We start from the raw sequence: 26,567 nt of genomic DNA, 5'->3' as shown, positions 1-26,567 counted from the left end.
TCCAGTAGCAGTGCCTGGAAGGTAGTAAATAAATGTACAATTAATATTCATCATTTCTGCAACACTTACTGCTTCATTTTGAGCTGAGTCACAAAATGTGAAAAATGACCTGAGAGCCGATCTGAATGATCAAACTGATCTCTAAAGTAGATCTTTGAAACAGGATTCCTCAGACAGTGGTTGATTCCAAGGTTGAGGAAGAGTAGTTACAAGGTGAACCTGACGCCATCTTGTTCCAGAAAGTAAAGAAGTGGAAAAAAAAAAAGTGCAGGTGTAGTGTGGTCATATATATGTATATATGTGTGTGTGTGTATGTATACACACACACATACACACACATATGTACACACCAGCTGTTGAGGAACATGATCAAGAAAGACATGACCAGGGCGCATGGACGGTGCAGTCAGTTAAGCATCTGACTCTTGGTTTCAGCTCAGATCATGATGTCAGGGTCATGAGCTCAAGCCCCGAATTGGTCTCCATGTTGGGATGTTGAGCTTGGAGCCTGCTTTAGATCTCTCTCTCCCTCTCCTTCTGCCTCTCCCCTTTCCCCTGTTCATGCTCTCTCTCTCTCTCTCTCTCTCAAATAAATAAATCTTTAAAAAAAAAGGAAAAGAAAAAGAAAAAGAGAAAGACATGACCATCAATTGACCTGTGAGCTGGACTTGGGCCCTGGGAGGCTTCTCACCTCCACCCCTGTTCTTAAAATGTGGGTCTCACTAGCCTTTCCTGCTCCCACGGTGATGTGCTCATGGAAACACCTACACGCTATACAGGACTGAGCACAGTTAGGACCTCTTCATAAAGGTTTAAGATTTGAAGGGCAGTGCAGGGATCCACTTGCCTTGCTGCCACCCAAGACAAGTCTCTCATATAAGTTTCCTTTGCCTTTATTAGAACTGCCACCTACCAACATGGAATGGCCTGCCTCTCTGTCTCTCCTTACCCCGCATAGGGGGGCAGTTTTCAGACTGGGAAAGCCCCCAATAGGGTTGTGAACCTACAGCAGCTCAAATGAGTTCCCACTGGTCAGAACTGGGATCATTATAAAAAGGAAGTACTGCAATGAAATATAAACTACTGAAAAAATGGAAATTCATGAGCCCATATTGATAATTAGTATATAGATGAATAAATGTGTACATACATGTTTGCATACCAACATACATAAACAAATGAGAAAGAAAGGATTTTGCTTAAGCAGAATGAGGGAAGGACACCTGGTAAATGTTTAGGTACAAATGAAGTGGGAAAACCTCCATTTTGCTATTCTCATAGGACAGATTGGATCAGGCAAGAATCACCAATGAATGCTACATCTGGAGAAATTCTTTGATGAGAAGCAAGATATTTTCATGGTCCTCAAGTCTCTCCCCAATGACTACGTATTAGTTACAAGAGAGAAAAAATAGTAATTACACATAAAGATAATTGTTCAAGTAACCAGAATGAATTTCACCAGTAAGGAACAGATGGATATTACGTGTCTTCAGATATGATGACCTGAGGACATATCACCTGTGCAATAATCCTGCTCAGAAGGAAAACAAGTAAACGCCAGATAAACACAAAATCGTGATGTTTCTACTACATACCAAAAAAGGGGTAGCTGCATTCTTCAAAAATGCTAGTATCTTAAAGGACAAAGAAAGGCTGTGGAAATATTCTGGATTAAATAAATCCAAAGAGAGGTGACAACTAAATATAATTCTGATCCTAGACTAGATCCTATATTGAAAGGGGATAAAACAAAACAAAACAAAAAAACTCCTGTAAAAGACATTATTGGGCCATCTGACAAAATTGGAGTATGACTAGTAAATTAGATTAAATATTTTTGTGTTTTAATGTTGTAGTCATGTTAAGGTTATTGATATTGATAACAGTACTGCGGCTATGTAAGAAGTATTGTTATATTCAGGAAACACATACTGAAGTGTTTAGGGGTCAGAAGCCATGATATATGTAACTTATTCCTCAAATGATTCCGGAAAAAAATCAAGTGTGTGTGTGAGTGTAAATTAAAAAATTGTGTGAGGGGGGGCACCTGGGTGGCTCAGTCAGTTAAATCTCCCACTCCTGGTTTTGGCTCAGGTCATAATCTCATGGCCATGAGATCTAGCCGATGCTGGGCTCTGCACTCACTGTGGAGTCTGCCTGAGATTCTCTCCCTCCCACTTTGCCCCACCCCCTGCCCCAGAGCCCACTACGTGTGCACGCATGTGCACTTTCTCTCTGTCAAATCAATAAAGAAAATTGTATAAAATTATGCATACGTGTGTAAATAGAGAATGGCGGGGATAAACAAATGAGACAGACTTCGCAATAAATGCGTCTTGGTAAAGGAAATGGGGATGCTCTTTGTACTAATTATACTTTTGCAACTCCTCTGTAAGTTTGAAATTATTACCAAGTAGAGTTTAAAAAACAAAAACAGTTCTTTGTATAACAACAAATTATTTCCACCAAATAAAATGGCAACAGTGAAAGTCCCTGAACTCGAAGTTTGCTTGCGTGTTTATTTTATTGTTGCTTTTTCTGCATGTCCTATAAACATTCACCTTGTTATCCAATGGAAATGAGTATTCAAAATTGTGGAAGTGAAGATACATTTGCTTTGGTTAGTTCACGGATCAACTATCTTGCTTTCCTCACAGTATTTTGCTCCTCCTTTTTGCTCTGCAGTCAACAATGGCTAGTTTTTATGAATAATAAAATGCATATGAGTTTTATTTTCAGTTTTTATGGAAGAGAAGTAGCTAAGGGCAGGGACCACATCTTGTAAATTTTCTGAGTATTTTTATTGAGTTTTTTTAAAATTCACAGTTCTAAGACTTTTATGGCTTGGAAATAAGGTACATTGCCTATTCTTCTTGATTCTTCACTATACATGTAGATTTAGAGGGCATATATTTTTTAAATTACATATTATCTGATATAAAATCTGTGATAAATTAATAATTTTACCTGTTTTATGTTTCCTGGGACTTTCTTACAAAGGTATGAAGGTATGAAAAATGTCCTCAAACCTTTCAGATCTTTCTGTGCCCATTTGGGAAGAACTTCAAGTTCTGCTGAGTTGTTTTTAGATTTATGAAGGTATTTTTGTATCTTATCAGTAAATTCCACACTGATATTACCTTCGTCATTTCTGCTTTTATTGTATTTTTAGTTGGACATTTATAAGACAACACCAAATAAATAAAATGCTAATTTCTACCTCAAAAAACACACAATTCATGAACATCAGTGGATTGAATATTTACCAATATCTAAACATACAAAAAGAATGCCAAATAGATAAGCAAAATATTTCATTTAAGAAGTGAATTTTAATAATCACAACTTTATTAACCTATAAAGCACATTTTTTGGTACAAGCAGATTTATCACATTGACACCTGAAAATACATGCATCTAAAAATATCTGTAGTCAAACTACTAAAAAATCTATTTGAATTTCTCTACCCTATTCTCTCTAATAAGATATTTTAAGTTTCCAAAATCTAATAGAATTGCTTCAGGCTTTTGGTTTGAATTTTCAATGAACTGTCTAAAATAACTCCAAGAATAAACTGTACCACATTAGTTATTTCTAAAACACTGTGATGGACCGCACTAACTCTAGTGAATACAGCTGAATAAAAAGGCAATGGGCAGAGGAATTAAGAGAAACATAAAGAAAGTTTTACATAAATAAATTACTTAAGGGAAGTCATTAGAGTATTTGGATCAGGTCTAGGATTTCAAACCACTTACAAGCAAAATACATTTATATTCTATGGAATTATTTATTGAAACTAAATCACTTATGTGTTAGACTATTCAGGCTGCCATAAGAAAATACCATGGACTGGGTAGCATAAACAACCGGAATTTATTTTCTCACAGTCTCAGAGTCCAAGAAGTCCAAGATCAAGGTGAGGACTCATCTTCTTGAAGGTAGATGGCCACCTTCTTTCTGGGTCCACACATGTCAGAGAGAAAGGGGAAGCAGGCTGACTGGTATCTCTTTTTATAGGGGCACTAATCCCATTATGAGGGACCCAACTTCATGACCTTATCTAAACCCACCAATCTCCCAAATGCCCCATTTCCAAATGCCATCAGAGTGGGGGTTAGGGCTTCAATCTAAGTTTTGGAGGAGCACAATTCAGTCCACAGCAATTGGCTTAAAAGAGTAAGTACATAACTTTGAAAGGAATTTGATGATCCTCTAACATGACCCTTATATCCAAATCACCCTTAATTTTCACTGTTGTTTTTTTTTTAAAAAAGAGTTAATTAATTAATTAATTAATTTACTTATTTGACGGAGAGACACAGCAAGAGAGGGAACACAAGCAGGGGGAGTGGGAGAGGGAGAAGCAGGTTTCCCACTGAGCAGGAGATGGATCCCAGGACCCCACATCGTGACTTGAGCCACCCAGGCACCCCTTCATTATTGTTTCTCATGAAGAACAGTGTAGACATGTCTAGATGAATGTAAAATACTAGCTTCAACAGAAAGAAAAAAAATGTTGTATATCTTTTCCATTGCCAAGTAACCTTTTGAAATTTGAAAACTTGTCATTATATCTAACATTCTTAAAGATGACTAAAAATGGCTTAGTCAACTTCTTCATACTATGCAAATTTTATTATCTAAAATAAATGGGTATTTTTAACCTAGGAATAAACTAATCAAGGAGGTATAAACCCTGCACTCTGACAACTATAAAACTTTGATGAAAGAAATTGAAAATAACACAAACAAATGGAAAGGTATTCCATGCTCATGGTTTAGAAGAACAAATGTTGTTAAAATGTCCATACAGCCCAAAACAATCTACAGATTTAATGCAATCCCTATCAAAATACCAACAGCATTCTTCACAGAACAAACAATTCTAAAATTTTTATGGAACCACAGAAGATTCTGAATAGCCAAACCAATTTTGAAAAAGAGCAAATCTGGAGGCATCACAATCCCAGATATCAAGATATACACTACAAAACTGTGGCAATCAACACAGTATGGCCCTGGCACAAACATAGACACATAAATTGATAGAACAGAATAGAGAGCTCGGAAAAAAACCACAATTATATGGTCAATTAATCTTAGATAAAAGAAACAAGAATATACAGTGGGAAAAAGACAGTCTCTTCAACAAATGGTGTTGAGAAAACTAGACAGCCAAATGCAAAAGAATGAAACTCGGCCACTTTCTCATACACAAAATACACAAAAACAAATTCAAAATGGATTAAAGACCTAAACGTGAGACCTGAAACCATACAAATCCTGGAAGAGAACACAGGCAGTAATTTCTCTGACATTCAGCCATAGAAACATTTTCTAGATATGCCTCGTCAGGCAAGGGAAAAAAGCAAAAATAAACTATTGGGACTATATCAAAATAAAAATCTTCTGCATGCAAAAGAAACAATTAACAAAACTAAAAGACAATCTACTGAATGGGAGAAGATATTTGCAAGTGACATATCTGATAGAGGGTTAGTATCCAAAATATATAAAGAACCTATTCAACTCAACACCCAAAAAAGAAATAATCCAGTTAGAAGATGGGCAGAAGACATGAGTAGACATTTCTCCAGAGAAGACTATAGAAAGCCAACAGACACATGAAAAGTTGCTCAATATCATTCATCATCAGGGAATACAAACCAAAACCACAACGAGATATCATCCCACACCTGTCAGAATAGCTTAAATCAATGACACAAGAAACAAATGTTGGCGAGGATGTGGAGAAAAAGGAACACTTGTGCATCGTTGGTGGTATTGCAAATTGGTGCAGTCACTGTGGAAAATAGTATGGAGGTTCCTTAAAAAAAAAAAAAGGATTACCATATGATCCAGTAATCCCACTACTGGGTATTCACCCAAAGAATATGAAAATGCTAATTTGATAAGATATTTACACTCCTTGTTTATTGCAGCATTATTTACAATAGACTAATTATGGAAGCAATCCAAGTGTCCATCCACTGAATAAAGAATATACACATAATAGAATATTATTTAGCCATAAAAAGGAATGAAATCTTGCCATTTGCAACAACATGGATGGATCTAGAGGGTATAATGCTAAGTGAAATAAGTCAGAGAAAGACATACCATATGACTTCACTCATATGTGGAATTTAAAAAGTAAAACAAATGAACAAAGAAAGAAAAAGACAAACCTAAACAATAGACTCTTTTTTTTTTTAAAGATTTTATTTGTTTATTTGAGAGAGAGAGAGAGACAGCCAGAGAGAAAGGGAACACAAGCAGGGGGAGTGGGAGAGGAAGAAGCAGGCTCCCAGCGGAGGAGCCTGATGTGGGGCTCGATCCCAGAATGCCAGGATCACTCCCTGAGCTGAAGGCAGACTCTTAACGACTGAGCCACCCAGGTGCGCCTAAACAATAGACTCTTAACTATAGAGAACGAACTGGTGGTTACCAGAGGGGAGGTGGGGGGGGAGGGGCGAAATACATGAAGGGGATTAAGAGTACACTTATCATCATGAGCACTGAGTAATGTATAGAAAAATTAAGTAAAATAAAATTTTAAGAAGATATTTTTTAGTGTATCTTATGTATTATTATAAAGGAGAAACAGATTACATTCCATTGTGGCTCACAGTACTAATCTAAAGACTAAAACATTTATCCCTATATTTTCCTTCTCCATTAAAATGCTTAATTCCAATTTTTCCTTTTTGGATTCCCAAGTTATAATTTCAATTATAGAACATACCTTATGGTTCCCAACTATGTAAAATGATGAAAGTAGAAAATAAGCTGAGAAGAGGGAACACTTACTTCAAAGAACAGAGTAGGAACCAGAAATGCTCTAAAGAATTCTGAATTTGAAACCATGGTTTAAATCTCTAGGCACAGGGAAAAGAAGCCTTTTAAATATGTGATGATAGGACACATTAATAATTAGAATCAATAAGAAAATAAAATTTAAAATACTCAGATTAAACATTCTTTTAAAACCTTCTAAATTTTATTCAAAAATTCTCCATTAGTATGAGAAATATACTTTTATGCAAAACTTTTTCTCTCTCTTAAGAAAAAAAGCTCTCATAAAGCGTATTCTGCCTCCTGATGTAGAATACAGTCAGACAGAGGCCTGGAATTTCTTTGATGATATATTTAATGTTACCATCACATGGTTCAGAGATGGTCAAACTATGACCCATGGGCCAGACCTGGTCCATTGGCTGTTTTTATAAATAAAATTTTATTGGAACACAACTGCTCCCTGTTATTTATATACCATCTATGGTTGCTTTCAGGCTAAAACAATATTCAGGAGTTGTGACAGAACTTCTGGCCTATAAAGCCGGAAATATTTGCTACCTGGCCTAGTACCAAAAAAAAAAAAAAAAAAGGAAGTGGTTTATACTAACGTTATGCTAGCTTCGTCAAAGAGGGAATGTATAGCGGAATTGGAGATTATGCTCACGTATTTTTGCTGGTGCTAATGCTTCATTTACTTTTGCCCTCAATGACATTTTTCTTACAGATTCAGGCTACCATTTCCGTACCCGTCCTTTATGAATTGCTCATTCTATAATACATGCTCTATTCCAAATAAGTCAATTTCAAATTGCTTCCTATAACACTTTCTGTAGACATGAAGCCCCCTCTTTTGCCTCCTTGGAAATTCTGTAGTTTTAAAATGTCCAAGTTCGGGGATTTAGGGTACCCTGTGGAATAAAGCCTCAAATTTAGGCCCAATATTATGTGTCTCCTGACACCTGGAAAAATCCGGGAGAGGCTAGAATGGCTTAACCACAAGTTCCCCACTCTGTTCCCATGGATAAGCCCCCTAACCAAACAAATGACTCTCCTTATTAGGGGGACAAGGCACAGTTTCTGATCATCCCTGAGTAGTGAGCTTCACTCCCTGCCAGCCTGTGGGATTATTCAACCAAAATAATCCCACTGTTTTGCAGGAGCCAAGAGCGAGATCTTCCTCTTCATACTAAGCAGCTTGCCTCCCGCAGGCCTTTTGCTTCACTCTATCTGTTCCCCAGTGCACGATGGAGTCGGCCTGCGTGGTGTACGATGTCCCCCTCCCCCCAGCTGTAAGTGTATCAACTAGTAAAGTGCTGTCTATCTCGTCTAATAGCAACCACTCCCATAACCCTCTTCACCAATGGGGTGAACAGGAGATGGTTGAAACATATTCCCCAATTCTTTTGGACATTTTCAACTTATGAAGCCTCCAGAAATTGGATGTGTGTGTGCGTGTGTGTGTGCGTGTGCGTGTGCGTGTGTGTGTGTGTGTTCTTTCTCCTTTTACTAAACTGCTTTATCCAAGTTTGGGAAAATCTATATCCTTTTGCTTAAGTCTCTTTCATAAGAGAATACTTTGCATCAGTTTTAAAGCATTTTCATGCCCAAAGTTACTGACCACACACTGGCAAAATAATTGTAATTGAGCTCTTTAAGTATATCTCTCCCATCACTTTTTAAAATTTTATTTCAAAATAAACAGGCTTATCTATATTCCTTTGCATCTAAGAGACTGGTTTATATTGTTAAGAAATCTCTGTCGGGAAAAATAAAATAACTTTTTTTTAATAGTGGTAGTTGAGTGTCAGTGTGTGCTTCTGGTGATATCTACGTGAGCACGCTCTTACTCCCGAACTCTAAAAAGATAATTTCGTTTTCTCAGTATCATCCAAGGCTACTGCTGTGGCTACGGCAGCTCCAAGCTGACCACCACGGAGGCTGTTCCGATTCCCGACAGCAGGTGTGAAGCAGGGCAAAGGGGTGGGGCCCGGACCGAGGACTTTGCAAAGGGACCATTTTTCTTGATTTTTCTTCTACCACAGAGAAAAATAAATATGCAAAGAAGTCAAATATTGGGAAAACTGTACATTCTGAAATAATAACTTTTGGCTGCATTTGGAGAGGACATTTTTAGAAATACAATTTAAGATTTTAATGAAAACAAGGGAGGCAGCAGCTGCCCCAAAGCAAACCCCAGGCATGAAAGCTGAAGCCTGGAGGTGACGAGATGAAGGGTGAACAGACCATCCCCACCGGATAAGGAGACGGGTGATAGATGGCTTCAGGGAGGGATGGAAAAACCTCCATAACGTCTTTCTCGTGCCTGGGAGAAGGGCGTGGAGGTTAGCTGAGAGAGAAGGAACAGACCTGGAGGGGAGGAATGTTTAATTCGTACCAAGGAGATGAAGCAGTGGCTGTTGTGTGAACTGCACAAAAAGAGCCCGAATAAACACTCTCTCAGACACCAGTGTTGGGAGTTGGTCATTCTGAGGACTGAAGCACATAGATGCAAACACGGACCAGCGCAGACCAAGCACGAAAGACTGTTTCAACCATCCCAAGTTCCAACATTCTGACTCCAGAACAATATACCAGGAGGAAGCTGGTGGGGGTGGGGTGGGATGGGGATAAGACTGGAGCATTCTGGAAAGACCGATCTTAAACCTATATAATACTGAGACAACCTAGAACCAGCTACCATGGTTTTCTGGAGAAAATTCTTTCTAGAAAGAATGAGAGGTTTGAAATTAAAATGTTGCTGAGTAATCGAGAAATAAATTTCTTGCCACCTGAATAGATCTCTTGCAATTTACCCCAATATCTTTTCAATACCTGTTTCAAAATAATTAATACTTATCAATGCTAGTATATGAATCACTGTCTTGGTAATAATACGTGCCCTTTGTTCTTTCCAGGTATCTAAGGGTAATGTTAAAGAAAAACATATGCACTTAATAGGTTTACTTTTATGCTCTTAAATTAATAATGTACATATGCATTAGTAGTCACATAAGAAATGAATCCTGAATTTCTCTCTTCTCATTTAGAAATAGCTCAAATTATTTATGCAAATTGTTTTCATTTTTGGCATGTATGCATGTCTCCTAGATCGACAATGCAATATATACAAAAACTTTGAATATTACATTTTCCTGACAACTGCAAAAGCTTATATGTTATATTTGATGACTGCAAACTTATATCCTTTACCAACTTCTATTCCCTTAGGAAATGGAATTTATTTGTATAAAATAAAAGCGTATAATGATGATCTGATTTTCTATTTTCTTTTCATAGCTATCTCAATATACTTAATTTAAATTTCCCTTTAATACTAACTTTCAAGTTATTCAGGTTTTGGTTGGTTTTCTTTTTACTTTTATTTTATTTCTTCCAATTTCTTCCAAATGACTATAAAATAGACTTCCTAAATGTCCAATAAATTATACAGAAAGAAGGAAACATGCTCATAATGATAGAATCTATAATTATGTCAATGGAACTCAACTTGAATATACCGTACTCAGAGTCTAACAAGTTTGGAGGCCAGGAGAGGGGCCATCAGTTACACCTGCATCAGGGATATTTTATCTAATAGCACTGACATTATTTCCTTAACTTGAGACTTAATAAAGACAGCAAAGGATTAGCAGTGAATGACAAAACCTGCTCTATTGAATGAACTATTAGCAGCTTATCTATGAATATAGCTTACTAAGAACTTGATTGCGATTGCATTAAATCTATACATCTAAATAGGGAGAAGTGACATCTTAACCGTACTCAATCTTGCAATCTATGAATACATTATATCTTTTCATTTATTTCCATGTTTGTTGATTTCTTCATCAGAAGCTGGGAGTTTTCAGCATAGATCCTGCACATATTTTATCAGATTTACACCTAAGTGTATATATATATGTATATATATATATATATATATATATATATATATATGGCGCTAATGCAAATGGCACTGTCTTTTTAAACGTTTTTTAAATTCTAATTTTTCATTGCTGATATATAGAAATACAATGGATTTTTTAAATTTACAAATACATACTTTTAAGGAATATATTAAAATGGAAGTTTGGGCATGATAAGGAAGGTAAATTTTAATTTAGGTTTAATTAACGTCACCACCTGCACTTATGAGTAAGTAAAATAATTTCTGTCTCTTCATTTCCTGTTTTGTCAATGAGATAAGATACACCATACTTTATGTCATTAATATTCATGATTAATGAAGAGAGTTAAAAGTAGTTTTAATGGAGGGACGCCTGGGTGGCTCAGTCATTAAGCGTCTGCCTTCGGCTCAGGTCATGATTCCAGGGTCCTGGGATCGAGCCCTGCATCGGGCTCCCTGCTCAGCTGGAAGCATGCTTCTCCCTCTCCCCCCTGCTTGTGTTCCCTCTCTCACTGTCTCTCTCTGTCAAATAAATAAATAAAATCTTTATTAAAAAAAGTAGTTTTAATGGAGAAAGGTACTGAAGGTTAGTACTTTTATGAAAAAAAAAAACTATTAAGCTTTAAATTAGTTGACTATTACCTAAAACCAAGTTGTTCATAGCATTCCTTCTCTCTTTCTCTCAATGTCCACTTCAGAAGAGAGAGAAAATAAAATCACCGAAATGTTCTCTACCACAACACACATCCCCCCCAAATTATTATCTCTGTACAAAAGCTGAAGTACATGATGGCACAAACTATTTTAATTTATTTTAATGTCACTTAACTTATGATTGAACAGCTTTTCTTTAACACAAGCTACTAATTATTCTGAATATAAATTGATCAGCCCTAATATATAACATCCCTAAGAAATGAACATTTGAAGCAACAATAAAGGGGAAAAGGCATAAGATTGACATGAGATAAATTTAGAGGCCCCCAGACACCTGACACTCTCTCAATTAGATCGATAAGGGCAACTCCGTGGGCTTATGTCAGCTGAAATGAAATAGTACAAATCAAATAGTCCACAACATTCGTTGGCACTGTAGAAGTAGACAGAGCAGAATCTTGAATTTTTTTTAAGATTATTTATTTATTTGTTTGACAAAGAGACTGCAGGCAGGGCAGCAGACTCCTGGTTGAGCAGGGAGCCTGACATGGGGCATCTTGAATTTTGAAAAATAATCATCTCAGAATTGTTTGTTCATAATCTTAATAACAAATATAAAGATTCTTATCTTTTGTAAGCTACTTACTTTGGATTAAAGACATTTACATATTTAAAAATATCACGGGGCTGTAACAGAGAGCATGGGGGCTACAGTTAATAGTACTGCATTGCATGTTTGAAAATTACTAAAAGAGCAAATCTTGAAAGTTCTCACGGCAAGAAAACAGAATTCTGGAAGTATGTGCAGCGATGGATGTGAACGAGACTTACTGTGGTGCTTATTTTGCAATATATACAAATACCAAATCATGATGTTGTATGCCTGAAATTAATATAATGTATGTTAATTATACCTTAATAAAGAAATCAGAAAGGAGAATGTTAGAACCATAATAAGCACAATTACAGATATATTTTTAAAATGCGTAAAAGATCAGATGGGTGATGTAATAGCTGTGTTGTGGGAAAGAGACCCTCATGTCGTGCGGTTTTAATTGCTCAAAGTACATGCATATTTATGATGGAAGCATTTTAAAAGGGGAATGGATAGAGAGGACTTGGTGAATGATTTAATAATTACGATGCCTGAAATTATGACTTTGTGAAATAAATTATGATTGTTAAATAATTATGAACTGCCTCAAAGTGCAAAGTTTTTCAGGCATAATGTTCAAGTGAACTATTGGAACGAACTAAAAGATCTAATAAGATGTGAGATAAAATGCAAAAATAGTAGTTGTTTCCAAAGAAAGAAGTGTATTTCTATAGTAGGTGAAACAAAGAAAGCTAGCCTAATCCGAGGGCGGGGGTTAACAATGTTGCTGGGAGAAATGTAAGTGAAATGACATCTCGAAGATGACAAGGTGCTCACAAGCTGGAGAGGAGTGACCCAAACTGTTCCATGGACGGGAAGACGAGGACAGTCCCTCAAGTCAGTTGTCATGAGTTATGCTGCGAGAACCAAAATCTCAACAACCTACAATCTCAGGGCTTTATAATAATCAAGGAGTTGTGGCAATCAGATCAAATGTCTTTCACAGGTCAGCTGTACCTGATTTCTGGTATGATGAGCCCGGGATAGAGGGGAAAAGAACAATGGTAGAACTACATGTTGGCTTTTAAATCTTCTGTTTAGAAGCGGTGCACAGTGCTACCATGCACGTCATCCTGTGAGCTCCCCAGGGACCACGGCAGCTTCCCTCATAGCCATGTCAACCTCCGTTCTTATAGCCAGTGTTCTCAAGTAGCACCAAGAACAAGTCCTCCAGTTTGGGACGTAACTGCATGATTCTCAGCGAGGTGAAACTGATGAAACTGACCCTTCAGACACACTTCTGTTTTGCTGTACAGAAAAAAACCTTTAAACTATATGCCACATAAAGAAACATAGTTCTTTCTTTGACAGGAAATCATGTCTTTCTCATTTCAATCCTTTGGGTTCAGTTCTGGTTTTTGTCCCTCCCCTCCCCTCCCCTCCCCTCCTCTCTCCTCCTCTCCTCTCCTCTCCTCTTCTCGGACATTTCCTGGGCTTCCAGGCCAGCTGGCTTCCTGCCTGTTTGCCCAGTGGAAGGCACTGGTAGAAAGTGGGGGCTGGGAGGCTGGGGACAGGAAGAAATGGAAAAGCTGGGTCGTTTCTCTGCTCGCTCGTTGCCTTCTGTGGAGTCTCCAGCAAAGATTGCATCTCCTTTTTGTCTCCACTGCCTGCCAGACAAGCCCATCATAGTCCCAGTGGGTCCTTCTGACCCTGAGCTCCAGTGCCGCCCTGTCTTCCCTTGGTGCTTCTAGCATCCGGGGCTTTGCAGCTTCCTGCAGTTGCCAGATGCTGGGTTGTTCACCGTCTTCTGTTCGGATCCTTAGCATGTCCATCACCTGTGTAACAATCCCCTACAGTATATTCTAGTTCAATAGTTAGAGTGATTTCATCTCCCAGTTACATTCTGACTGATCACTTGCCTTAAATATCACTTAAGATATTCTTAAACAATTTTATTTCAACATTATTAGAAATATAATTCTCACAATAACAAATCAACCACAGCCATCGTCAAGTGCAAGATAACTTGGTCAGTCACCCACTAAAAACCATGACCTATTACATACATTCTATTTACATTGGTTGAACTTAAGACATATCACTCTAGTATAAAGAGAGCAACACAAAATTTCTGTTTTTCCTATGTGTCATATTGTATCCTAGGTCATTGATAAACGTGACTCTTTGTACTTACAATCCATTGTAACTGCACTGACCAGTAAGTTGATCTAGTCTTGAATAGCTACTGATTTATCCACTATACCACAGAGGACTGACTACACTTTTGCTATTTAGGACTCATGTGCTTCTATTTTAATCCACTTCCAAAAAGACAGCCTTTATCACCAAGAGATCTCGAGTCCCCTCCCCCTCTTTTGGAAGGTCATCAAAGGTGTATCACCAGAAGCTTCATCATATGCCCAAGTCTCCTGAAGTTCGATGAGACTCATGCAGTTCAGGGAATTTGGTGTATGCATTGGTAGCTTTTCACAGAACATTATAATCACTTCCACCTTGAAAGATAAGAAAAAAGAGCAAGTTTAATCTGTTTTTCTTAGTAAACAGCACTTCTATGATAAAATTACAAGATAAAAATCTTTTAAAAAAAGATTTTATTTATTTATTTGTCAGGGAGAGAAAGAGCACAAGCAGGGGGAGCAGCAGGCAGAGGGAGAGGGAGAAGAAGGCTCCCCACTGAGCAAGGAATCTGATGTGGGACTCGATTCCAGGACCCTGGGATCATGACCTGAGCTGAAGGCAGATGCTTAACCCACTGAGCCACCCAGGCACCCCAAGAATAAAAATCTTATATAGGTCAAACATTTTTAGTATTCCCATTCTTGATAAAAGTTGCCTTTCTAAGCAAGATTAAAGAAATAAAAGAGACATGTTAGCATCTACTTTACTTGAATGCATTTGGTAGCTGATGAAGCAAACCCTCTCAGTGGATGAGCAGAAACAATGAGGGCATGAATCTGTTGGCACATGTATGGGAAAGGATAATCAGAGAGCCAATGTAAGGGGGGTAAGCCGAGGGTATAGAGTGTAGGGTGTGGAAGGGATTGTGTTGTTTCAGTGCCCGTATCTGCTCACTCCTACTTTTAGTACAGATCAGCTTACCCACTGCAATCACCTACATTTCTTTGACAGAAGCGTCTCTTCTGCTTCTGGTACCTATTTCTGCTGGTGTGAAAGGATGGAAGTGCTAGAAAATCAATGGTACCATCTGTTCACCTCACACATAGCACCACACCAATGACTATTAAGAGTTGGGTATAATTCGCAAATAATGAATCATGGAACACTACATCAAAAACTAAGGATATACTGTATGGTGACTAACATAACATAATAAAAAAATTATTATTAAAAAAAAGAGTTGGGATATAAATAGTTCACCCCATTCCTCCCTGAGGGGCAATAACTCCGGAGGTCCCCCGCCAGAATTGATCCACTGGCTCTTCATAGACACAACCATTTTTTTTTTTTATTGGCTGCCTTACTTTCTTCTCTCACCTCCCATTCCCATATTTGTGGTTCCTTCACCTTCCATGTAAATACTTGCCCTTGAGTCCTTGTTCAGGGTTTGCTTCCGGGACAACAAGAAGTATAGGATACAGCCCCTCAGGATGGGATTTTGAAATTGGGTTGTGTGCCGGCCAGACAATAAGGACTCTATTGCGGGTGATTAAGGAAGGAGAGATCTTTCCTTACATGTTCTAACATCACAATTATCCAGACTTTCACCGGTGTTGAATGGGAACAGATGCAGGTGGAAGGAGAGTAGTGGCTCATGTTATATCTTAAAAATGTGAGAGTAATGGTCGCGATGGTAACCAAAAGGTTGTTTATTCTTAAAAGAAATTGAAACTCTGAAGAAAGAAAATGGCAGGCCTAGGGCAGTCAATTACCAGCTCAGGACACGACCAGAAAGCTTCTCTGGTAACATTTAAAGAGATTTTCAGATCCTGCAGTCACAGGGCAAGCTGTACTAAAAAGCAGGTCCATTACATGATAATGAGAAGGCTAACTTCTTACCCTAGTGACCTCCTTTGATGAAATACCCAGACCCCTCATAGAGAAGAATACTCAAGTTCAGGAACAGGGACATCTAGGGATGTACTATGACTTTGAACTTATAGTCCTTTGAACCCTTTAGGCGAGCAGAGGTGGCTCTGCTTGTAGGTGATACAGACGCTCGATCTGAGGCATGTTTCTCATGAGACATTTATCCTCCACATGATTTGTATTCACCTCCCTACACCAATAATAGAAATAAGTATCAGTATGGCTCACCTATGGTGGTGCTTTCCCTCTATAAGAGGGAAAAATTCTTCACCAAAGGGCCCGCAGGTGGGCATGGAATGGATTTATTATATAAGAATAGAGAACCCACAAGTTGACCATGTTCTCTGATGAAGCCAGACGATGATCCTTCACTGAAGTAATAAAGAATATCCCAGGGAGAGGGGCACCGGCATTTTTGAGAACATTCCTGTTGGATGCTCTTCAAAAGCCAGGATAGACGGTAGGGGAGGCTGCTACAGAAAGGGCTCCTTACTGTCAATGGACATGAGAGGATTCCAAAAATTAGTGGCAAAGTGTCAGCACTTAACCATCAAGGCAAGCTGGGTGTAAGTTCTCTAACAATGACTGAAGCCCGAATGGCAGTCAGGGAGCCCTGATTGCAAGAATCCAGGGAAAGATCCATAGTCGCTGGTGTTCTTAGGAGTGGAAGAAAGATGCACAGTCCACAAGAGCATTGTTTGACCTATATAAACAAGAAAACAAAAGCAAGAGCACATGAGCAGAAAGCTGATGTCAGTTGCTGCAAGGGAAAAGGCAGAATCCTTACCCTGGGCCCAGATGCAAGTCAGTTCTCAGACCCAGAAAACATCAGTTCAGAGGAAGGATATTGCAGCATAAAACGTGTGTATTCAGAATGAATTCCCCAATCTTCCTTCTCCAAAGAACTTATGGCTACTTGAATGTCAGGAAATAGAAGAAAAGAAAAGAATCACTTCTGGGTATATAGGCAAAGAAAATGAAATCAAGCTCTCAAAGACATAGCTGTACTCCCGTGTTCTTTTCACCGTTATTCACAGGAGCCAAGACATAGAAATAACAATAAATGCCCATCAGTGAATGAATAAAGAAAATATATTATTCAGCCTTAAAAAAGAATGAAATTCTGCCATTGTGATAACACAGATGAACTTGGAGAATATTATGCTAAGTAAAATAAGCCAGATGCAGAAAGATAAATACTGTATGATCTCTCTTATATGTGGAATCTAAAATGATCAAATTCATAGAAGCAGAGAATAGGATGGTGGTTAGAAGGAGCTCGGGGAAGGGAAAATGGGGGGGGGGGTAATGGTCAAGGGATACAAAGTTTTAGTTATGCAAGAGTAAGTCCTGGATCTAATAGACAACAATGTGACCACAGTTCCCGATACTGAATTGTATACTGAAATTTCCTAAAAAGGCAGATCTTAAGTATTGACATCACACACACAGACACACAAGTGGTTACTATCTGGGGTGGCAGATGTGTTAAATAATCCTGAACATGGCATAATACATATGTATATATATGGTCATAATATATATGTATATCAAATCATCAAATTGTACACCTTAAATACGTACAATTTTTGTCAAATATACCTCCATTTAAAAAAGGAAAACAGCTAGTTGTTTCAAAACCTATTGGATAAAGGGTCTGGGCTAACATGACCCCAGGTGTCCCAAAATATGATTATGGTCCCCTTATCACACTGGGGATACATGAAATGCAAGTTGTTCTAGCAGCAACCTCACCTTGAGTTCCTAACCTGCGTGCTGAGATACATAATGGTAATACAGGCCAACTAAGGGACTCTGATATTGTATTCTTAGCCAAGATTTTAAGTTAGAATCAAAACTGTACCTTGGGTAGAATGGCAGATATTAACGCCACCCTCCAACTTGCAAAAGATGCAGGAGTTGTGACCCCATTATGTCTGCATTGGTCTCTCTGGTCTGGCCTCTGAAAAACTCACGTGGAATGTTAGATGACAGTGAACGATCATAAACTTAACCAAGTGGAGGCCCCGGGTCATTGCTGCTGGGCTAGATATGATTTCTTGTTAGAACATCCCAATGTGCAAGTTGGGAACCTGATGTTTAGCCACTGATTTACGAATCAGTTAGTATCAATCCTTTTGGGAAACATAGGATCAGTCTGCATTCACTTCAAATTCACAGAAATATACATTTATTATGTTCCTTGGGGTCATTTTAAAATCCCCTGCCCTCAGTCATAAGATAGGCAAAAAGTTGGGACAGACATTTAACAGATACTGGTGATTTTCCCCCCATTTTTAAAGCCTTTACTTACAAATTTGGATACCACTATAAATATGAGGGGCAAGTCAGGTGTATATATCAACAAGGTTCTTGAAAAAAATAAAAACATCATGTTATGCAAATTATTGCCTGTTGTTTAAACAATTAGGCTAAAATTTCCAAAAACACCATCATACACGGATTGAGAAAGTGCATACTTAAAACAACTTGGATGACAATTGAAGATAATGTGCTATTGAAAACTGTGATAGATGACTCAAAAATTGGCTGTAATGATGACAAAAATACTGATGTCAAAATTTAAATAGAAGAGTTTGAATAAAATTAACTCAGAAAATGGGACAGTAGAAAACTACCTTTTTATGGTAATCCACTACTCAATATAATATTTCAAACATATATACAACTAAATTTAAAGTAAACATAACAGGTAGACATGTGATTATTTAATCAGGGTTTTTTTTTAAGTATATATTCAAATTAGCCACGGTGAGCTCTTTCCATTTATCTAGCTGGCTCAGAAATGAAACAGTACCATTTCCCCAAGAGAGCTGCTCACAGCCAGGATGTCTGTATTAGACAAATTCAAGAGAGACTGTACTATATTTGGAACCACTACCCCCATTTGACTTATAAGCTCTGTTCTACTATTTGATTTGGAATAGCAAGAGCCTTCCCTGATCATGATTTCTGTCTTCGATTTCTCTGCAAATCATTGTTGCTATGGGTTTCTTTAGACCAATCTTTTTTCTGCCCAGTCTACTAGGCACTTCTCTGTATATTTCAAAACTAATGATAAATATGGTTTAACTTTTTCCCCAAGAAGTCCCTCAAATTTAGTTGAATCTCAGCTCTGACCCAAAGGAGACCTGTTATTATTCTATGGCATATTACTATTTATTTAACCATTTCTCTTTTGGGGACTTCCACTCTGTTTCTAAGTTTTTACTATTATAGATTATGTTATAAGAAATAATTCAGTGCATTAATTATTATCTTAATTCTTAATACATTTTTTTTCAGAATGGATTCTCAGGAGTAAAATTTCTGGACCTGACAATATGACCAATATATGTCCTTGATACTTATATCTATTTACAATGTTACTACAGGTCAATATGGTTTTGTAATTTTGTCACCATAGCTACTTTATTTTTCAATTCATACATTAATAATTTATAATAAATCAAATAATAACAATAGAGTAAACAAATTGTTCATCAATTATTTGAAATTACTGTAAAGCCAATGTTAATTTTTCTCCTTTTATTCAAAGTACAGTCAAGTCTTATAAAACAAAGGAATTGCCAAAAGGGTCAAAGAACATCTTTATCCATCCATCCATTGATGGCACTTAGATTATTTCCATACCTTAGCTACTGAATAAAAGAAATTATAATTACGTGACATGATAGAGGTCCCAGCTAAGGCTACAATGGCAATAATGTTGCAGTATATAAATGTGTGAAATCAACACGCAGTGCACCTTAAACTTACATGATGTTATATGTCAAATTTATTTCAATAAAAAAAAACTATAATCAAAGAACAGATTTTTGGTCAGAATAAGATCGTGATGTCAACAAAGTTTTTGAACCTCTACAGATTTTCTTATAAATAAAGACTAAAGCAACTAGAAGGGGTAAAGGAAAAGATACCCACAGACATTGTCATCAAAGCTAGTTACAAAGGTGTCCCCACGATGCAGAGTAAGAGTGTACAAGGCGAACCACCAACAGCAGGACGGTAGTGCGCCCCAGTACACTTGGGAGTTATGCATAGATAGCAGAGTGAAATAAAATACTTTGACATAAACCTAGCAAGAAATATTTAAAATGTATGAGAAAAACGAGAGAGTGCTTTTAAAAGGCACATGAGGGACTTGAACAAATGAAAAAAACATGTCATCCTATTTCCCCCACATCACAACTGGAGGCATTAGATCTTCATTCCTGCAAGGACTTAACCTGGACTTCTTTCAAGGATTACCTAGCTCAAGACTTTACATATATATATATATATATATATATAAAATACATATATATATTATACATATATATTATATAATTATATATACACACATGTATATGTGCATGTGTATGTGTGTGTATACACACATATATTTATACGTGTGTATTTTTGTATTTATATATTTATGGATTGGTATATATATTCACATGTATATATATATACATATATATGTATGGATTGGTAAGGGAATAGCTAATATATTAATTAGTCAGGTAATATAAATAGGTAATACATAGTAGTAAGGAAATATATATAATACATGTATTGGGATGTGTATACGTATATATAATAGGATATGCATATATAGGAGATATGTGTGCATATATATACATATGAGTGTGTAATCTATTCCTTTGAATTCTAAAACATTTAGCGGCATCATGAATATTGTTGTTTGCTTTCATTTGTGGTTCGTAGTTTCAAGTCTTCTCTCCTAAACTAGATGATAAAAATGTTAAGGGCAAAGGAGGTGTTTGGCGTTACCGCTCCCTACTCCCAACTCCACTTTCACAGCTCCAGACTTAGCCTCGTGCACATATAATCCATTCCGTTTCCAGAAATACATTAAACCTAACAATGCTGAGAGTCACAGACCAGCAGTATACAGTTTCTTTGACTCTATTTTTTAAGTACAAGAAGCAATAGGTATATTCTGGAGTGGAAAACAGAATGGTTTGTAAAAGAAAATAAGGAAGAGGAGAGAAAGGGGACCTCCAGCAACCATTTCTCTTATAAAATCCATCATCAGAGATGGATAGGTAATCCTTGCTTGAATCCTTGGGAAGTGGTCATTTTGTATTTTCAAGAGAGTCTTTCCTACCACAATGTTAAGGTAGTCAAAGCTATTATGGTTTGACTGGTATTTGTTGATAGTCACAAGTGAAGGGGCAGAGAAGACGCTGCCAAGAGTAATTGTGGGTTACAAACCCTGACTTAAAAGCATTTGTGGTAAAAATAAAAACCATACATACACAGAAGAATACGTTAGGAGGCATTGCGGCATAAGAGAGAGAAGACAGGCCTACAAGGAACTCGGTTTGATTGTAAGTCGGTTTCTGACTCTTCCTAGGTGTCTATAATTTAGCAAGTTACTTAATACTTCTCTTTCACATCTGTAAAATGGTATTTATGGAGAAATTGTACTGCATTGCCTGGTATAGAACCATTTTATCACAATCACAGTAGCTTTAGTTTATTCAAAGTCCTTACTTTGATGAAAAAGCACATCATGTTGGATACAATTAATGATGGCTCTTAGTATTGTAAAACAATTGTTTTATCATTTAAGTCCTAACTTTTAAAAAGCTTTAAATTAAAAAACCAAAACAAATAAAAAGCTTTACATTCCGGAAATACCAGACCAGTTATATTCTTTCTCACTATAAGGAGCCATAAATAATAATATCAGTTAATACTATAGAACTTGCAAAAATAAAGAGGTATTGTTAAAAAATTGACATTCTAAAGAAAATGACATCAACATACATATGGAGAATTAGGCACATATGTTGGGGGTTTATTGTTTACTGAATCCGCTAGAATTACCATAAATAAATTTGTATATATCTGTGTCTCCAGCATATTTTCTTGTGCAGCCATTTACAAAACCCTTTAGATTTAAAATTCCTAAAATTAGTTTCATTTAATGTTAATTTGGTTAACATTTTAATGTAATGGTTTAGGTTAATTTAGTAATCTCTCCTAGCAAAGCTATGTTTACAACCTTTAAAGCAAGCTTTTTTAAAGTATGCTTTTACGAATGACTTGTTCATTTTTGCAAAAAGAAGTGAGAAATAAAATCTTACCAGGTGTGAGTGGAATTGGAACTTTGACCAGATATCATATGAATGGCTTATAAACTTTATATTTTCCTCCAATATTGTGTAACTCATCATTCATCTAAGTATCTCACAACACAGGGTAAAACCCCTTATTATGAAGAGTTACAGTGAAGAGCAAATTAGATGAGGCATAAGCCGGTTGGTAGCATTGTAATACACACACACACACACACACACACACGCACACATACATACACATTGCAATATACATATATATTACATATATTACATATGTATAATATAAAATGTATATATATTATACATATACATATTATACATATACATACATGATACATATACATATGTATTATATTATACATATATATATTTGATGAGAAAGGGTTCATTTCTGTAAATAAACTTTACAGAGTATATTTAAATTTTATTAATACAAAATAAAAATCAAAGCAGTGTGCAGACCCAAAAAGATAGAGACAACCCTCAATGTTCTGTGAATGCGTTATCTACACATGGAACTACAATAATCTGATAATTCACTTTAAAACTCTTAAAAGTCATGAGTTACCTCTAAGGCACTCCTAAGAATATAGAACTTCAGGTAAATAATCAACTGCAGCAGGAAAGAAAAAATTCCTTTGGCAAATATGGCAGAGGATAAATTCAAATTCTTTAACTTCACAGTAGAACGTCTAAATAATCTCTCTAACCTTGGCATCTCCCTACAGCTCTTCTCCAAATGTTCTCACTGTGTTTCATGAATACATCTTCTCTGTATTATTGTTAGTCTCCATTTTTTTCTTCACTACTCTGAAGCCTACCCTTCTCTAATATGATATTACAGGAGCCCCCTTTCCTTGAAACTTACCAGATAATTGCAACTCACCATGATTCCTCCTTTTATTTATTTTTGAAGTTAGGCTTCTTATTTTAATGTCAGTAACATACAATGCCATATTAATTTCAGGTGTACAATATCGTGATTCAACAATTCTTTACATCATTATTCATTGCTCGTCGTGATAAATGTAATCTTAATCTTCTGTTTAAATATATAATATTTTTAGGTTAATTTTGTTACTTGTACTTGCATGAAATGCCCATTTTTTTTCTGTTTCCTTGAATGGTATAATATTTGTTTTATTTATTTATTTTTTTATTCTTTTAAAGATTTACTTATTTATTTTATAGAGAGAAAGAGTGTAGGAAGTGGGGGAGAGGAAGAGAGAAAGAACTTCAAGCAGACTCCCTGCTGAGCACAGAGCCCAACACAGGGCTTGATCCCATGACCCTGAGATCATGACCTAAGCCAAAACCAAAAGTCAGACACTCAACCAACTGAGCCACCCAGGTGCCCCTACAATTTATTTTTAGAAGATTGATTTAATGGGTTGGAATATCTTCTGCAGTTTGCCTTGTTGATCATTTAATTTTTTTAATTTTTATTAATTTTTATTTTTTTAATCATTTTTTAATTATATAATGTTAGTCCCCATACAGTACACCCTTAGTTTTTGAAGTAAAGTTCCATGATTCATTACTTACGTTAATTTTTAAAGAAATCTTTCTATTGCTTGTCTCCACGCTATGTTACATTGTTCTTTGAGATAAGAGCAATTTTTACAACATAGTTTCTCATGTTCTCTACAGCCTTTAGCACATGTTCTCAGAACTAACAGATTTTAAACACATATTTGTTGATTACTGATTATGTAAGTTTCAATCATTGATAAAAATGGTCAGGAAGAAAATGTTAATTGGACAGGTTAGGGTTTTTGTTTTGTTTTTACAGAAGCTACTATAACTTTACAGAGTATATTTAAATAAAGAAGAAGTGTATCACGTTGCAGAAAATTTTAAAAGCATGGAGCCCATAAAGTACCCCTTCTTGCACTCTGTGTATAACAAAGGGTTTCATTGTTTCCAGCCTTTAAATATCATATGCTTATTTATACTCAAACTTTTTCTAAAATACTCTAATTGTAACTATGAAGGATTAATCAAGAGAGTAAAATGTCAACATCCCTTACACTTTAATAGAGTAAGGGAAAAGGGAATATAAAGTAATAATGAGCTGAAATATCTTAATTTGACATTTCTCAAAAGCCTGAATCTATGCTAAAAGTGCAGGAAATATTTCCTGATTTGAAGGAAGATAGCAGTGGCAATACAAACTAGAATAGGGTAAATGAACAGTAAGTGGTAAAGAAAGAAAGAATTATGGGGATGTGGAAGAGAGAACATGACCTCAGAATGTTCTGTGGCTTAAGCTAAGCTTTGATAAAAGGGCAAACTTGGTTTCCAGTTGTCAAACTGTGATGTGATCCTTATGTTTTGATCAATAGGTAAACTCAGTCTTTGCAATAATTAAAGCGATACATGGTTACAGTCATATCTGCGGGGGAGGGGAAAAGGATATATTTGAACTGATTGGAGCAAACCGTAACAATGACCAGAGGGGAGTACATATCACCGCCTGCAAGAGAGAGAAAGCATGGTATAATAGGAGTTTGGGCACTTGTTACGTGTACGAAGAAGGTTATAAATATTTGTCTTCACGAGGAGAAAATAACAGCTAATTCCCAGGATTTCTCCCAAAAGGTATATTCTGGTAAGACTCTTTGCAATATTTAGGGCTTTGTCTCAGGACTGGCTGAGAGTAAGCAAGGAAGGCAGTGCACGTCCGCCTCCCATTGCATCACGGCGCGCCAGGCAAGCATGGCGTCTGAACACAGGTTTACGGACACAGAGGCACTACTGCACCATAACAGCGGTTGAACTATCATAGCTGGCTTGCTAATAACGTTAACCTTTTTAATGTCCTTAAAGTGTGCCAGCCAAAAATGTCATTATTCGAAAGTTTGTTATCAATAGAACTAAGCTGAGAATCGCTGATCTGTATTAATAGAAGTCAGGGAGGGGGGAATTCCAGGCTGAGACAATGCCCTGAGCAAAGGTACACGTTTTCGTTAACAGTGCCAAATATGCAGGGGTGCCTGGGTGGCTCAGAGGGTTAAGCGTCTGGCCTGGGTTAGGTCATGATCCCGGGGTCCTGGGATCAAGCCCCACGTCCGGATCCTGGCTCCATGGGGAGCCTGCTTCTCCCTCTCCCTCTGCCTCTCCCCCTGCTCATGCTCTCTCTCCTTCTGTGTCTCTCTGTCTCAAATGAATAAATAAAATCTTAAAAAAAAAAGTGCCAAATATCCAGACCAACAGACCCTTCGAGGGTTAAATTTTACAGGTTGTCTGTAAGATCAGACACACACACACACACAAAAGTTTTTTTTTTTTAATTTTCTAAGGTAAAGGAAAAATCCGAATTGTTCATAAATACTGTGTGTAATTATAAGAAGCTACCCTGCCAATGAATAATACAATCAAAGATTATGTAAATTTATTTTAAGTTGCACACATGATATATATATACAAGGAATATAAGAATGTTCTTTTTCCAAGGGAATAAAATAAGGGTGAAGATCTCAGACCTCTAGTACCAAAAGATATATTGCAGCAAGACCGAAGTGATGCCAAACTAGAAACAGTTTGTATCACTGTTTTAACCCATCTTAGGAAATAAGTGGGGAGAATGGAAGGAGCAAGGCGAACATTTGGAAGAAGGTGCAGCTGTTAGAAATATAAAAGCAGAGCCAAGGAGAGAATACCATTGAGATCTGACCGTGACAGCTGCATCTAGGTATTGCCTGGACAGTTGGGCTGGTGGTAATAAATCTGTGCGTTCTGGGGTTCTTGGCAGCCCCTGAATCTTTTTATCTTGTTCCTTTCCAACAACCAGCTGATTCTTATATTCCAGACAGAAGAAGATGAAGGTTTGCTGGCCACGATGAACAAAAGTAAAATACAAACCTTCCCTAGGAATCTGCGACTGTTTTCCCAAGTCCCTCTCCTCTAATTAATCCCCACATCATGGGTAATTTGTCTTTATCTCATCAACTGAAAATTCACATCCTCAGTGTGACACCTGACTAGGTCATGGGCTCTTGAAAAATGAAATCTAACATTCCTTTCTTTCCTTTGCAGGAAAGTTGCAGTTACATTTTGGGTGACTATTTGACTAATGTCTTTCTATGGCTTTAGTCTACCTACTCCTTGAGTGTAGAAACATGATTTTTTTGTTTACCATCACATGTAGCACCCAACAAAGACCAAGGCATACAGTATAGGCACAAATACTTTTTTTTTAAAGATTTTTATTTATTTATTTGACAGAGAGACAGCCAGCGAGAGAGGGAACACAAGCAGGGGGAGTGGGAGAGGAAGAAGCAGGCTCATAGCGGAGGAGCCTGATGTGGGGCTCGATCCCATAACACCAGGATCACGCCCTGAGCCAAAGGCAGACGCTTAACCGCTGTGCCACCCAGGTGCCCCAGCACAAATAATTTTGAGCCAAAGAATAAACAAGCA

This window comes from Ursus maritimus, unplaced genomic scaffold (assembly GCF_017311325.1).
Source record: "Ursus maritimus isolate PB19 unplaced genomic scaffold, ASM1731132v1 scaffold_3, whole genome shotgun sequence".
Classification (NCBI taxonomy): Eukaryota; Metazoa; Chordata; class Mammalia; order Carnivora; family Ursidae; genus Ursus; species Ursus maritimus.
The sequence above is the reverse complement of the archived record's forward strand: the minus strand, read 5'-3'. Positions refer to the sequence as shown.